Below are 15,402 nucleotides of genomic sequence, written 5' to 3'. Positions count from 1 at the left end.
GGGGTCATCACAACACGAGGAACGTATGAAAAGGTTACAGCATTAGGAAGGTTGAGAAACACCGCTTTATGGTTTCAAGGATATTATCATTTGTATCACTTGGTCTTGTAGGCCATCAAAGGATCTTTTCCATTTATTTGCAGCTTTTAAAATCTATTTGTGTGTGTCTGCAGATGTGTGAGAACAGCCATGTGTGTGGGTACATATGTGTGCTCACGTGTGCAGGCCCCTATGTATTGTGTGTGGGGGCCAAGTGGCAACTCCGTGAGCCATTTCTCTGGCCGCCTCCGCTTTGTTATTTGACACAGTCTCTCGTTGATCCAGCTGGGCTGCTCGGCCACCAATTCCCAGCAGCGTACTTCTGCCTCCCCAGCAATGAGGTTTTAAGTTTGGGCATGCAGGCCACCGCACAGGGTTCTTTTCTGTGGATGCCGGGGATCGAACTTAGGTCCTGACCAACATGGCCATCTCGCTGGTCCTGAATCACAATTTCCAGCTTAATTTCATGGGTTACAGTCTCTGGAAACATGAAGTGACAGCTTTAGTCATCTTAGTAACCATTGACTTGATAGTTTATGTTCAACAGATTGGAGCAGGCAAGGAGTATTCGGCTCTTGATGCCTGCCTTGTGGCAAACCGGCACAGCGGGACAGAGAGACCCCCCTGGTGACACATATGAGCATTGTGCATGAGGAAGCAGAAACAAGCAGTTACACCTAAATGAAGGCTCCTCACCGCATCAAGACTGGTCTCTGTTTATCTGCCGCATTTGTCTCGGGTGGGCCTTCTAGCCTTTGCTGGCTCTGTATCCTATCTTTGGTCTACACTCCTTTATGTTCTTTAGACATAAAGCCAGTTCATTCAGCTGGCCATTGCAGGGCATTTGGTGTATGTTGTAGAGCATGACCCCCCTTTTAAAGACTTTCTTGCTCATGTTGGAAAGGAATCTAAATTTCTCTCAGCTTTTTCACTTCCATAGAGGATAAAAGCAATGCGGGAGGGAAGCAGTAGGAAGCCCGGGCTGTTTTCTGTGTGTTCTCTGCACCTCTTTTTCTCAGTCAATGGCCTTAGGAATTTCTCAAGTCGGCTATGATCTTTCCCTTGAAGAAAGGCTTCCTTGGGATCCAGTTCTTCAGATGAACCAAAACTCTCCCTGGTACAGCAGGGTGGGAGAAGATAATGCAGAGAAAGGGAAGGTCTTAGCCTGGGTCCTTCTAGACAGAGGGCACATTTTCTTAAGGTGGAAGGAAAGGCCCTGGGGGCCAGAGAACTCTGCTTTTTCTTAACAATGATACCCTACCTTCTTTCCTTTTTTTTTCTCCTTTCTTTTTAAATTCCCCTCTCAACCAGAATAAGATTCAACACAGAGCTTTTTCATAAGGTTCTGAAAATTGGTGTGAGATGTGGTGGGGTGCCATTGGTACCATGGGCAGATTCCAAGCTGCCATTTCTTTCTCTGGCTTATTGGAAACAGCACCTTACAGAAAATTAATGTAGGATGCACATGATTAGAGTTTGATCGGTGCTCACTTCCCCAGCTAATCAAATATCAATATTCATGATGTAAATAGGTTAAACACAATTTTTATGCAAAGTAACAAAAACAAGATACTTTATGTGATGACTGACATCTTAAAGGGTGTTTGTCTCCTATCCACTGAAGCAAAAGTCCCAAATTACCGAATTGGAGACTGTTTGAGTCTAAACATATATTAATTTAGTTGGGTATGAGAATGAATCAATCAATTTTCCCTTCATTCCAAAGAGTAGTGTAAGGGAGCAGTGTCTATGTCAGAATCTGGGCTGGAGTTTTCTGCAATTAGTCAGAAAGGGGTGTCTGACACTTGATCTGCCTTACAGATCCTGAAAATGACTCTGAGTCCTCAGAAATTAAAAAAGAAGGGGCAAGGGGTGGTGGCAGACTCAAAACCCTATTCACAAGATAAGGGGAAGAGGGGATGGGGGCGATTCTTTCCTTCACTTCACCAGCTAATTCATACCTATTATGTGTCAGTCACTGGTTAAGGCCCCGGGACAGAGCTGTGCCTTGAGCAGACAAAAGCCCCACTCTTGTGGAGCATGCATTTCTGTGTGTGTGGGAGGGACGCAGACAGTAAATACAGAGAAGTGGGAAAAGTACCTGGCAGAAGAGTGGTAACTACCAGGAGCAGAGAAACCAGGTGCTTCTGGAAGACAAGAGTAGGTAAGAATTTAAACCAGGCTGTGAGAGAAGTCTCCCTCAGGGAGAGGTGTTTGGTAATGACCTGGAGACTTGAGCAAGCAAAGAAGCAGAGTGACCTGGAAGGAGACCACAGGACCCCAATGGGAGATGATGGCTTAGGACAGGGGTGTGGAGAAGGCAGTGGCAAGAAAGGGCTGGATGTGGGATACCTTGACAGATGGGACTAGGGATGGAGAAGAGAGTGATGACAGAGCTGGCCATGGATTCTGCCCTGACATCTGATGCAAACCCTGTTGTTCTTCTTCTGTGGTCCCTAAAACACTAAGACTATGGGTTATGGCATGGTATATACTGTGCGATTGTTCTCATTTCTTTTTCTAGCCTTTCCATCACAGGGAGTTTAATATGTTTGTTGGCTTGAATGGTATTGATTTTATTCCAGAATCAGCACTTGAGATCCATAGAACATTGTTCAGTTGCCAATGCATGATTCATCTGAGGTAAAAATGATAACCAGAGGCTTCCGTGGTATCTTCTCTGAGTCAATTAGACCTACTCATGGCCTAGAAACATATATGTGGGCTCAGACACAAAAAGACTATGGAGTCTCTCTTCCCATGAAATCCAGGGTCCTCTACCTCCCTCTGGGTCAGTAGGGCTATGTCTTGGTGTGGTGGCACAGGAAGACTCAGATGGGAACTCTTGTGTTGGGAGTCAAGTTACTCTAAAGATTCTGAAAATGACGTAAGGTAGACAGCATGTCCTGAAGCCAGGAGGAGCCAGCAAACCAGTGAGGCTCATGGAGAGTTGGGGCGGAAGACAGCGTGAAGTACAGACCTCACACACACCACCAGGTCCAGTCAGGTGGTCCAGGAGACTGGTGGGCATGGGAAGAAAACACTGTCTGTTGTTCTTTCTAGTCGGCCATCGCTGGTGTTGTCTGTAGATCAATCTGTTTGTTAAGTGCACCATATGTCTGGGTTTCACGCCCACCTGAAAAGGTCAGACTGAATGGTGCTAAAATTTATCACCAATAGGACGACAGATTTCCCGCCTCCTGTATTTTTTTAAATTGTTTGTTTTACATCCCAACTGCTGTTTCCTTTTCCTCCTTTCCTCCCAGTCAATCCCCATCACCTCCCCTCTGCCCCCATCCACTCCTCCTCCATTTCTATTCAGAAAAGGACAGCCTCCATGGATGTTGACAAAACATGGCATATCAAGTAAGACTAAGCACATCGCCTTGTATTAAGACTGGGCCAGGCACCCCAGTATGAGGAATAGGATCCCAAAAGCCAGTAAAAGAGTCAGAGACAGTGCCACAAGAAGAACAAGTTACAAAGCGGTCATGTATATACAGAGTGCCTTGGTTAGTCCCATGCAGGCTCCCTGGTTATCAGTTCAGTCTCTGAGCGCCTACGAATCCAGATTAGTTGGTTCTGTGAGTTTTCTTGTGATGTCCTTAACCCTTCTGGCTCCTGTAATCCTTCCTGCCCTGTTCAGCAGGATTCCCTGCTAGGCCCAATGTTTGACTGTGGGTCTCTGTATCTGTTTCCACCAGTTGCTGGAGGAGGCCTCTCTGGTGACTATTGGGCTAGGCACCAATCTGGGAATATAGCAGAATACCATTAGGCATCATTACATTGACATTTCCCCCCTCCAGTTGTGTTTGGTTCTATCCTAGGTCTCTGGGCCATCCAGCCTCTAGGTCCTGGTGCTCCAGGCAGTGACAGGTGTGGGCTCGCTATCATGGCCTGGGTCTCAGGCTGGGCCAGTCATTGTCTGGCCACTCCCACAATCTCTGTGTCATCCTTAGCCGGACAGACTGTAGGTTGAAGAGATTGCATGGAGTTTGGGCTCAAGTGTGGTGGTACCCTCCTAGTCTTTCTGGCTGATGACACATCTTAACATTCCGTGTGTGTCACCTTTGTTCACTCACCTCTGATGATGGGTGACGACCCCCTTGGAGCAGAAATAGACAGCAAGATTCAAGGCACTCATGAGTGTGTAGATGCCTACCTCTGACTGGTGAATTTGCCCCTCCAAGTACTGTAGATGTCCATCAATGTCCCAGTGGTTCTCTGAATGGTGTCCTTGAACCACCCACAAACCCTGGGGCTACTGCTTCTGAGCCTGAGAGATATGCAAAGCCTTCTGCAGCCTGCTGAACCCAGACTTATGCTTGGCATACTCCCTAAGACTTCCCACCACACATTCAAGTCTGAGAAAACTAAAGGTAGCTTACCCCTTCCCCAGTATCTGAAATGAAGTAAGTACCCTGTCACCATCCAAGCTGTGGGCTATCCACAGTCATGGTGTTCTTCCTAGGAGGCCACCCATCCCTGCCTCTTAGTACCCCCAACTCCCTTCTTTGTTGCCAGTTTCCTCACATGATTTATTGTCCATGTGTCTAGTTCCTGTAATATGTGTCGTAGGACATGTGGAGGTTAAACTGTAACGGTCTTTTTGGTAATCTGAGGTCAGATCTACTTGTCCTTCCTATGACCGCCACATGCCACATGTCAGACCGCGAGAAGAGTTAGCCTCAAAGTTCTATTCTAACTCATGCCCCTGCAAGGGAATTTCTGGCTGATCGTGCCTCACTATCCTCTAGAAACGTCTATTAACTCGTGCAAGGAGGCTAAATATCTAGTCATCTTAGATCTTGATGAGAATATGAAATTCAAGTTTTTTTTTTTGTAATTTTCGGACTAGGAGAAGCAAAACAGAATTCAGCTCCCTTGCAAACTTAGCAACAGTTTGGGTGCCTGAATTTGGCCTAATGGTACCTTTATCTGCAGTTAGTGTTTGAGGCAGTCTCTAAGTGTGGTATAATGATGGGTATTCATGTCTCTTCCTGGGGCCATGTGGGGATGCAGGAACGAGCAACAGCACCCTGGGGGGTGTGGTGATGTCTGGGGCCCTACTGTCGGACCACAAAGATTACCGAGGGAATTTATCATGCTTGTGGCTCCGTTCTGTGAAGGAGGGGGGAATTGAGAGGAACCCCCCCGGGGGGGGGGGCAGCAAAACGTGCTTTCTCTGCAGCTCGATTTCCTGGATTGTAACTGTGTGCCCCATCCGTTCCCCTAGTTCTGCTTCTGAGATGCCACCAGCATGGTGCTTTACAGGGAGTGGAGTCCCATACCTAGTGACACATGCCTGTGCTTCTACTCCCGTGATCCTTCTGTCCTTGGGAGCAATGGATGATGCTGAGTGGACATCAGGGGTATGTGGGTGACCTAGCCAGTGAGAATGCCATCTTTTGTAAATGTGCTCAAAGTTCCCTTTTCCCAGCCACATACTTCCTTACCTGGCCCCCGTTCACAGTGATTTGGGAACTGTATTGTGTTGACCATGGGTCCTCATGCCTGTCTAATTCTGTTAGGAGCTTGTGGTTACAACTGTCTTTCAGATGTTCTCTGTCCTCACATAACAACGTGAACTGATGGTAAAACCACTGAGGAGGAGCGGAGGGGTGGAGAGCTAGAAAGTGAGCCTGGATGCTTCCCAAAGGGCCAGACGTGTGTGTGTGTGTGTGTGTGTGTGTGTGTGTGTGTGTGTGTGTGTGTGTGTGTGTGATTGTCTAAAGTTTAGTAAGTGGGCTGGGCTGGGTAGCTGGTCAGGAAGCCACAGAGGTCAAGCTGCCTCCACCCCTCCAGCAATGGGGTCGCAGACGTGTATCATCACACCTGCCTTCCACGGGTTCTGTGAACCAAACCCAGGTTCACTAAGACCTCACATGCCTCGACAGTCTCTTAACTTTTCTTTGCTCTCCGCCGCTCCGGGACAATCCTCCTTGCTGCTCCCCCAGGGGCTTCCCCTTCATTCCTGCTTGCATGAGTCAGTTGGATGCCAATACGGAGCTGGTCCTCCTGGGATTGAGACCCTGATGGGCAAAGGAAGTGCTGGATAACTGAGTCCCAGAAGCGGGCTGAGGAGCAGGGGGAGAGAGCCATGGGAATTCTTTCATCTGCTGACAAATGACATCTCTGTGAAAGGACACCAGCCACAGTCAGTGAACCTGAAGCCTCACGAGAGCAGGGCACATAATGGCCATCACGGTGGTTGAGTGACTATCATAAATGTGACTTCGCTGAGCTGCCATGCCCATGATTGATGACTTCCAGGAGTCGTCTCACTGCCGGGACACCGCTGCTGCGCTGCTGCCCAGCTGCCCCAGGCTGACTGTCTCCTTAGTGTGCACTTTCTTCAGCTAGGAGAGCCGCACCTGCTTCACCGACCCTAGGGACAGGCTCACTTCTCCACATCTGTCTGGGGCTCTTCAGTTCCTGGAAAGGCAGGCCTTGGAAGCCCCCGCTAAGAGAACTCTCTCTGTCGGCATTTCCTGGAGTCCTCTGTGTATCTTTCTGGGCTATCTTGTTAAACTAACCTCCTCACAAACCCTTGGCAGTGAGCAACACAACTCCTTCCTTTCTTCGTCTTCCCCATGACGACAGCATCCTGGTTCCTGCTGGAAGATGCTCGCTTTGGCTCTCCTTCCCCCAGATCCAGGATGAGCATGTGCAATTGTGCCTCTCCACTAGGATGTCTTCTGTGCTTTCCCCAGTGCTCCCAAGGTAGTATTGCATGTGCAGCTTCTATCTATGGATGCTTTGTGGCGACCACTTTGTGGGCACTCATGACCCCTTACATCTGCTGTGGTTTAGAAACAGTTACTTGAATGTGTCTCTGAAGAGTCGGAATGTGAGCTGAATTACAGACTCTAGGATCAACCTTCTCTTTCTTCATTAACTTTACTGAGGAAAAATTTACGTGCAAGAAGATCGACACATTTTAAATTCACAATTTGATGACTTTTGACAATTGCATGCACCATTACAAGCAAGACGAAAACCATTTCCCTTCAAGTCTTTTCATGCATCTTTCTTGCACCCTTCCCCCTCCCCAATCCAGACAAGCACTGATCTGCTTTCTTTCCCTGAAGATCAGATTTGTCTTTTCCAAAACTTTGTATAAATGCAGTTGTACAATCCACACTCCTGGCGTCTGGCTCCTTTCGCTTAGTGTGATGTTGAAACTCTGCCATGTTGTGGCATGTGCCAGTAGTGTTTGTATTGCCCATTAGCTCTGCTTGTTCGAATGTCCCACGGCTTGTTTACCTGCTCACCAGCCCACAGATATTGGACTATTTCTGGGAGACTTTTGCTATAGTGAGTAAGGCAACTGTGAATCTGCATGAAATAGTTTTATGTGTATAAGTTTTCATTTTTCCTTTGGGACAGCCAAGGATAACTGCTGGGCCCAAGGGCAGGTGTCTATTTCTGTTTATAAGAAACCATCAATGTGCTTTCCAATGCCGTTGCCCCATGCCACGTCCCCCAAGCAGAGGATGGAGCCCATTTGCTCTGGGATTTTGATACCACGACAGAGCCTGTCTTTTTACTATAAGCCACTCTAGGAGTATAATGTGCCAATACTTTCTTTTGCAAATGTAAAACCGGAGATTTAGAGATTTTCTAAAACCCAACAGGGAGGGTCAGGGCTATGCTCGTGGTAAGATCCCCACCCTTGAGAGCTTAGGTGGTGCACCCCTGAGAGCTTGGCTGGTGCGCCCCTGGGAGCTTGGCTGGTGCGCCCCTGGGAGCTTGGCTGGTGCGCCCCTGAGAGCTTGGCTGGTGCGCCCCTGGGAGCACGGCTGGCGCTTTTCTGCTAAACTTGGGACAGCTGTCCTTTTGCCTCTCTCAGGCTGAATTATCTTACTTGAGACTAAAGCATCCCAGGTGAACCCAGAGTCTCTCTGGTACCCTTTGAACAAAATGCCAAGTTTCTCCTGCAGGAACCCTGGCGCATGGCTCATCGTCTCATGCTGATATCTTTTTTACAGGACCCACTGCTCTTCTGGTACTCAGTGGAGCTGACTTTAGATAAAAGTTGTGTGTCATCAGGGAGTATGGGCTGATGACAGGCTAGGACACGCTGAGCCTAACTCTAGGCGCTCTTTGGTCTTTTCTATAATTGAAGCCCAGCAGAATTTGAAACTGTGTCCAGGTTGTGCTCCTGTGAACTTTCCAAGCATGCTGGGCTCATGCAGCTGTTCAGGCAGAACAGGAGAGCTTTGGCCCACCATGTTGTCTCTGCTCACTGAGCCGATGCAGGCCCCACCGCTTGAAATACACTCAGAAGGGAAGTAGCTAGAACGTGGACTCCACACGTATGCAGCTCCTTCTTCCAGGTGTCTAAATCTGCAGTTAGGTGTGAATTGGCTGCGGGAGCAAACACCATTTCACTTTGCTATATTTAATCGTAGAAACATGGCCATATATTCTTTCCTCGTGGATCTTTGGTTCTTCCCACCCCCCACTGGCTTTTATAAACTTTCCTTAGAACTGTGCTTTTCAAAACTGGGTCTCTGCTCTGGTTCCGTTTTGTTTGCAGGCTATGCTACTTGCCCTGGATGAATGGCTGCTCCTCTCTTGAAGGACACTGAAAGGGAGAGGCCTGCCCACTGGCGTGGGGCAGGTGCACTCCCGAGCTTCACCATCTCTGCTAGGTCACATGATTGATGTCAGACCGTTCCCTTTTGACCCCAGCTAATGATCCTTATCTTCTCTCCAAGACCCAACAGCTACCCCCTTTTCTCAGAGTGTCCAGGGCAGGGAAGGAGAGCCTTTCCCTGTCAAGATCCATTGACCCCAGCAAACAAAGGCTCTGTCTCCAAGGCAGTGATGGTGTCTTGCTGAGGGTCCCCAAAGCCTAGAAGGCTCTGAGCTTAGGCAGTCTTCTTAGCATACAGGAAACCAGACAGATGGCAAGAGGTGACTCCCTAAATCCAAATGCTGTGCCTGGAAGGGACCATCCGCCCACACACTGTACACAGAACGTTGGGTCTATGTCTAAAGGTATTATGTTCCCATTTTTATCCTGTTGTTGAAATAAAAAGCAACAAAACAAAACAAAAAATTGACAAAAAGCAACTTGAGAAGGAAAAGGATTTATTGAATATTATACTTCCAGGTCACAGTTCATCACTGCAGTCAGGTTAGGAGCTCAAGGCAAGGCAGAGTCTATGGAAGTTTACTTTCTGGCTTGCACAGGCTTAACCAGCCTTTTTGTATAACCCAAGACTACCTGCCTGAGGAATGGTGCTGCCCACAATGGGCTGGACCTCCTACATTGTTTAATTTTTAAGACACCTAACATCAGTTTTAAAGTCTTTTAAAGGCAGTATGAAAGCCAATGATGAAATAAATATCTGAAGTTCTCCAGATGGTAACTAATGGAGAAGAGAAAAATGAAGTGTAAAAAGGAAGAAAGCAGGAGGACAGTTAACAAAGAGAAAGAGAGCAATAGCTAGAGACAGGGAGACCAAAGCCAAGACCACCCAACTCAGTCTCATCACTGGGTCCCTCGGGGCTTAGGCTGCCACTCAAGATGACATAAAATGATGTCATGGGGCCAGCAGCCTGTTTCAGGACAATGTGAACAACTGGCCACTTTGGGAACATATCTAGGGTTCTCTTTGGAGTATAAAGAGAGGCAGAAGAACTAAGGACCTCTGAAGACCCTCTTCTCTACTGTTCTTTGATCCTGGGGATGAAAAGGCATGTCTGGGACAGAATTTTCAGCTTGTCCAGTAGTCTACTCTATCTTATCTGATTCTGCCTTTACCTCTGAGCATGGATGGTTTCTGAAGACAGAGATGAAAGTATTTCATTGGTTCCCAAGGTCAAGTCACTTCTTCAAATTCTGAAGGACAACTATTTTCTCAAACTGATTGAGTCTAGACATATGAAGAACTTTTCCTGGGCTGAATTCTTTAGTGAGGATGTAGATGTGGTTTCCAAGGAAACCATCTGAAGGGTGAAGACCTGGATTGGGCCCAGCATGTAGCAATGTCAGACCATAAGCTATGCACATCACTGCACAACTGGATATCATCTGTATCCCCTCTACCAACAGCATCTTATATGCTATTCACCTCCAATGCTTAGAAGGATTGTAGACTGAAGTTACTGTCCTACCTGGTCCCACAGCCATTCAGTCCCAACTAAACACACAGAGGCTTATATTAATTATAAACTGTTGGTCTATTAGCTCATGCTTATTATTAACCAGCTCTTACAACTTAAATGAACCCATAATTCTTACCTATGTTTAGTCTTGTGGCTTGGTACCTTACTTAGTGAGGCATTCTCATCTTGCTTCCTCGGCTTCTGGCTGATGACTGTGTCTCTGTCTTTCCTCTTCCCAGAATTTTCCTAGTCCGGTTTCCCCACCTATACTTCCTGCCTGGCTATTGGCTAATCAGTGTTTTATTAAACCAATACAAGTGACAAATCTTTACAGTGTGCAAGAATATTCTCTCACAGCAAAGGACTAATTCTTGCCTCTGGCATTTCCTTAAGGTCTGGTATTTGCAATACTGAGCTATCTTCTTGGCTGACACGTCATCATCCTGAGAATTGAATTGTGCCCTGGGTATTTGGAGTGTGTGTGTATGTGTGTGTGCGCGCAGACTTGTGTACCACAATGTACATGTGAATTCCACTTTGTTTGAAATGGTCTCTTTGCTGTCTCAAGCTTAACTGCAGACACCATACTAGCTGGTCCCTGAGCCTCTAGGGGTCCTCCTGTGTCTGCCTCCTATCTCACCACAGGGGTAGTTGAACTGTAGATGTGTTGGGTTTACATGGGTTTTGGTATTTGAACTCAGGTCCTTGTGGTTGTGTGGAGAGCACTTCGCTCACTGAGCTGTCTCCCTGGCATCACTAAATGTCTCTTCACTCCTTTGTTTGGCACATCTCCTGTCTTAGAATTAAGTGGCTAGTGCCTGAAGGAAAGAAAGGCATCAGATTTAGGATTAGATAGAGTTTCACTCTGAAATGAATAGAAGAATCCCACATAGGCCCGCAGGAAGTTTCCATGTCCCCATGTCCTCAGAAATTGTCACATTCTGTGTGTCTGAATATTTTTTCCTGCAACATGTATGTGAAGTTTGAGTAAGAGTTTCTGACTCCAAAATGCTTTTAAAAGTTACTGAAATAAGTCGGGTAGTGGTGGCACACATCTTTAATCCCAGCACTTGTGAAGCAAAGGCAGGTGGATCTCTGAGTTAGAGGCAGACTGGTCTAGAAGAACTGTGTAGCCTCTTTATCTGAAGACTGATGGGCTGGCGGGCACAGGTTCAGGACAGCTATTGCTGTTATACATAAAAACCCTGTCTTGAAAAAAAGCAAAAAAAAAAAAAAGACACAACAAACAAAACAAAACACTCAAAACCCAAACAAACAAACAAACAAACAAAAACCCTGGGATAAATGGTTTACAGAAATAATAATTATGATGGTTAATTTTGATTGTCGATTTGATGGGATTTAGAGCCACCTAGGAGAATGCCCATAGGAGTATCTGTTGAGCCGTTTCTAGAGAGGTTTAAATTAGGAGGAAAGACCCAACCTGAATGCAGGTGACACCAGTCTGTGGCCCGGGGTCCTGGGCAGAATAAAAAGAAGAAAGTGGGCAGAGCATCCCTTCCTCTCTGAAGCTGAGTCTGTTGCATGTTTTGTCTCAGCGACCAGGAAGTACCTGTGGCGGTTTGAGTGGAATTGGCCTCCAGAAGCTCATAGCGAGTGACACTGTTAGGAGGTGTGGCCCTGTTGGAGGAAGAGGCCTAATGACACACACCCTTAATCTGCACCTTGAGGCTGGAGGGCACACCTTCAATCTGGGTCACAGCTTCTTCTGGAAGTGTGTCACTGCGGGGCATGTAGTGGCATATCATTTGTATTTTAATAAATAAACCTTGCCTGAAGTTCAGAGAGTAAAACAGTTGCACGGATCAGACTTACAGACTAGGCAGTGGTGACACACACCTTTAATCCCAGTAACCACACTAGTTTCCCAGAGAAACTGGGCGGTAGTGGTGCACACCCTTAGTCCCAGCTTTAGAGAGGAATATAAGACAGGAGAAGACAGCTCTCATACATTCTGAGATTCCTGGAGGCAGGATCGCCATTTCGGACTGAAGTAGAGGTAAGAGCCAGTGGCTGGCTGTTTTGCTTTTCTGACCTTCAGGTTGAACTCAAATCTCTGGGTTTTCATTAATTGTGCTACAGGGGCAGGCTTTGAGGTATCTTTTTTCTCAAGCTTCACTTGGTATGAAAGTCAGTCGGCTTCCTGTTGTCTGCAGGATGTAGAACACTTGGCTCCTTTTCCAGCACCATACCTACCTGAATGCCACCATGCTCCCTTCTATGAAGAATTGAACCCTCTGAAATATAAGTAAGCCACCAGAATTAAATGTTTGCATTAAAGAGTTGCCATGGTCTTGGTGTCTCTTTACAACAATATTAAACAGTAACTAACAGATATGACTTCTATTTCCTATGTACTGGAGATGGCTCCACTGTGGCTTTCCTGTGACAAAGGGGCCAGTGTGTGACATTTGTTCACATGTGATTGTGCAAGAATACAGATCTGGAGAACTTGAGGAGAGGGACCCTGTGTCCAAACATAAAACAGCTACCAATCATGTCTGAAGGATAAAGAAAGCTATCAAAGATTACATGTGGGATTTCGGGCATAAATTCTTCCATACACTCTATAGCATATGGGAAAAAAAGCAGAATGTCTGAGAAAATACTTTAACATATATATTATTTATATATAATTTTGGATTTTAGCTGTTCTTTTGATATTTGATACTAAAAAACTATATTAAAATTTCGTGACTCTCTTGGGCTGGAGAGCTTGCTCAGTAGTTAAGAGCATGTGTTGCTCTCTCAGAGGACTTGTGTTCAATTCTCAGCATCCATGGCAGCTTACAACTGTCAGAAACTCCAGTTCCAGGGGGATCTGCTGCCATCTTCTGGTCTCTGTGGTCAGTGCACACATGCAGTATGCAAAAAATAATGCAGGCAAAACACCTATATGCATACAATAAAAGTAAATAAATCTTTAAAAATTAGAATCTTCTAGGTGAGTTCTCTTGCATGAGCAAAGTCATTCCTAGGGAAGAAAGAATGCTGTTGTGTGCTGCTTCATTTGTGATAGAAAGTGTTGAAACAGATGGCGGTGGAAATTAAAGATGTCAGACTAGACAAGTGTTCCCTCTAGAGGAATTTTAGTTTGAATTCAGTGGCATTGGACCAACGGGACTTTGGAGACCTCACAAAGATATCTTCATCTTTTCTAGAGGAGTTTTCTTACCAAAGGGTGAGAATCAGTGTGGGAACCTCGCTGAGGTCACTGTCCTTGTGCACTGTAGAGTCACGTGTGATGCCCCAGAGGTAGTGTTACAGTGGGAAGAGTACACTCATTAAAGGCAAAGGGCAGGTGTGTAGCTCGGTGGTGGAGAGCGTGCCTGGTGTGTAGCATGTTCTGGATTCAGTTTCTGCACTGTGAAAAACGCATGCATCATCAGATGGCATAAGAGTGAGATGCAATGGTGTCCACTGGAAACTATGTAGAGAGCTTAAATAAAAGAATGGGAAAGATATAGAAATGCTAAACCTAAGTGATCATATTGATACCCAAATCATGTCTTTAAAATAAGGGATACTCTCAAGGATAAAGACAGACATTATATGATGATAAAAGGTCAATGAGTCAAGGAGTCATAACATCCCCAAGTGTGAATATATCTAGCAGTAGAAACAGAAAGCAGCTAACACAAAAACTCATGGAGACCAAAGCAGAAATGCACAGACCCAGCCTGCTAGTTGGATAACTCAGCACTCCTTTCATATCAGTATATAAAATGAGTAAATGGAAAATCAGTAAGAAGATAAAAAAACAAGGCATTGTAGCTCATGGCTTTAATCTCAGCACTTGGGACCAAGAGGCATGTGGATATGTGTGAATTTGAAGCCAGCTTGGTCCACATAGTGAGTCCAGACCAGCCAAGTCTACATTGCGAGTCCTCCTCCTCCTCTCTCTCTCTCTCTCTCTCTCTCTCTCTCTCTCTCTCTCTCTCATATATATGCATGAGTTTATAAACACTATCATTTAACTTGACCCAGTGGATATTCATAGACCAATTCTCCTAATTATGAGAGAATACATGCCATTTTATATACATGAATGATTTACCAAGATATTCTGGGTCATAAAGTACACCTTAATATAGCTAAAAGCTCTAATGCCATAAAATCGTATTTTCTGACTGTTGAAAAATTGATAGTCTTCTGAAAAATCCTGTATATTTAGAAATAAGTGATATAGTTCAAGTAAACCACAAGTCAAAACTGTTACAGGATCAGGTTATTTCGACTTGGATTTTAAAGATTTATTTTATATTTTAAATGTGTTTGTTTGCATTTGTGCATGTATGCACACACGTGTGCTTGTCTGTGCACATGTATATGCAGATGTCCATGTAGCTCAGAAAACTTCTGGAGCTGGAGTTACAGGTGGTTGTGAGCCACCTGCCATGGGTCCTGGCAACTGAACTTGGTTCCTATGGAAGAGCAGTATGTGCTCTTAACCACTGAGCCATCTCTTCAGCCCCTTCACATTTGAATTTAATATTTGAAATATTCACTATTAATAAAATTTGAATTAAAAAAGCCAGCATTACTTAGAAGAAACTGGAGAATCATTACCGATTTTCCAAAATAAAGACACGAAACTAGTTAGTTAAGGTCCTGCCCACTAAAAAGATGGTCTGGGGCCACAGCTCAGTGGTGGAGTGCCTGTCTAGCATGCTGGAGGCCCTGTGCTCAATCCCTAGGGGGAAAAGTTCCAGTTACCTATTTTACAGCAAGAAATTATTTTTTAAAAATAGAAACTAGAAAAAAGAGAGAGCAATTGAAACCGAAAGCAAACACAAAGAAGACAATAATCAATGAGCCAAACTGCAGAAAGAATGGGAAAACCAACGAGCCCACAGCTGACTTTTGAAAAGACTATCATTATTGCTATGACTCTACTCAGACTGTTAAATCAAAGGTTATTAGACACAAAAGATCAATATCAAAGCCAAGAGAGAGACTGATAGAGTCAATAAAAGGGGGACCAGGAATATTACAAGTATTTCCATAAGACTGTAACAGTTTCATGAACTGATACATCCTTGAAAGAGATTAATTACCAGAGTTCACTCAAGAAACTATATACCATATAGCGCTTTATTGTAGGAATTGAATAAATTAAGTTGCTATTTCGATGCAAATGCTGGAGCTTAACACCGCTTGCTTCCACGTCTCTCCCAGGGCATGTCACCTTCAGAGTTAGCATGCATAGCAGGTGCATCCCGC

The 15,402-nt window shown here is 45.4% G+C and overlaps 1 protein-coding gene across 11 annotated transcripts in view; it reads left to right on the top strand.

Annotated features, from left to right (window-relative positions):
- Fhod3 (formin homology 2 domain containing 3) overlaps window positions 1-15,402 on the top strand; it is a 424,496-nt gene that overhangs the window by 166,079 nt on the left and 243,015 nt on the right. The gene's annotated exons all lie outside the window — the stretch shown is intronic.

This window comes from Microtus pennsylvanicus, chromosome 4 (assembly GCF_037038515.1).
Source record: "Microtus pennsylvanicus isolate mMicPen1 chromosome 4, mMicPen1.hap1, whole genome shotgun sequence".
NCBI classification, from domain to species: domain Eukaryota; kingdom Metazoa; phylum Chordata; class Mammalia; order Rodentia; family Cricetidae; genus Microtus; species Microtus pennsylvanicus.
Note: the sequence above shows the minus strand (reverse complement) of the source record. Positions and strands in the feature narration are given on the sequence as shown.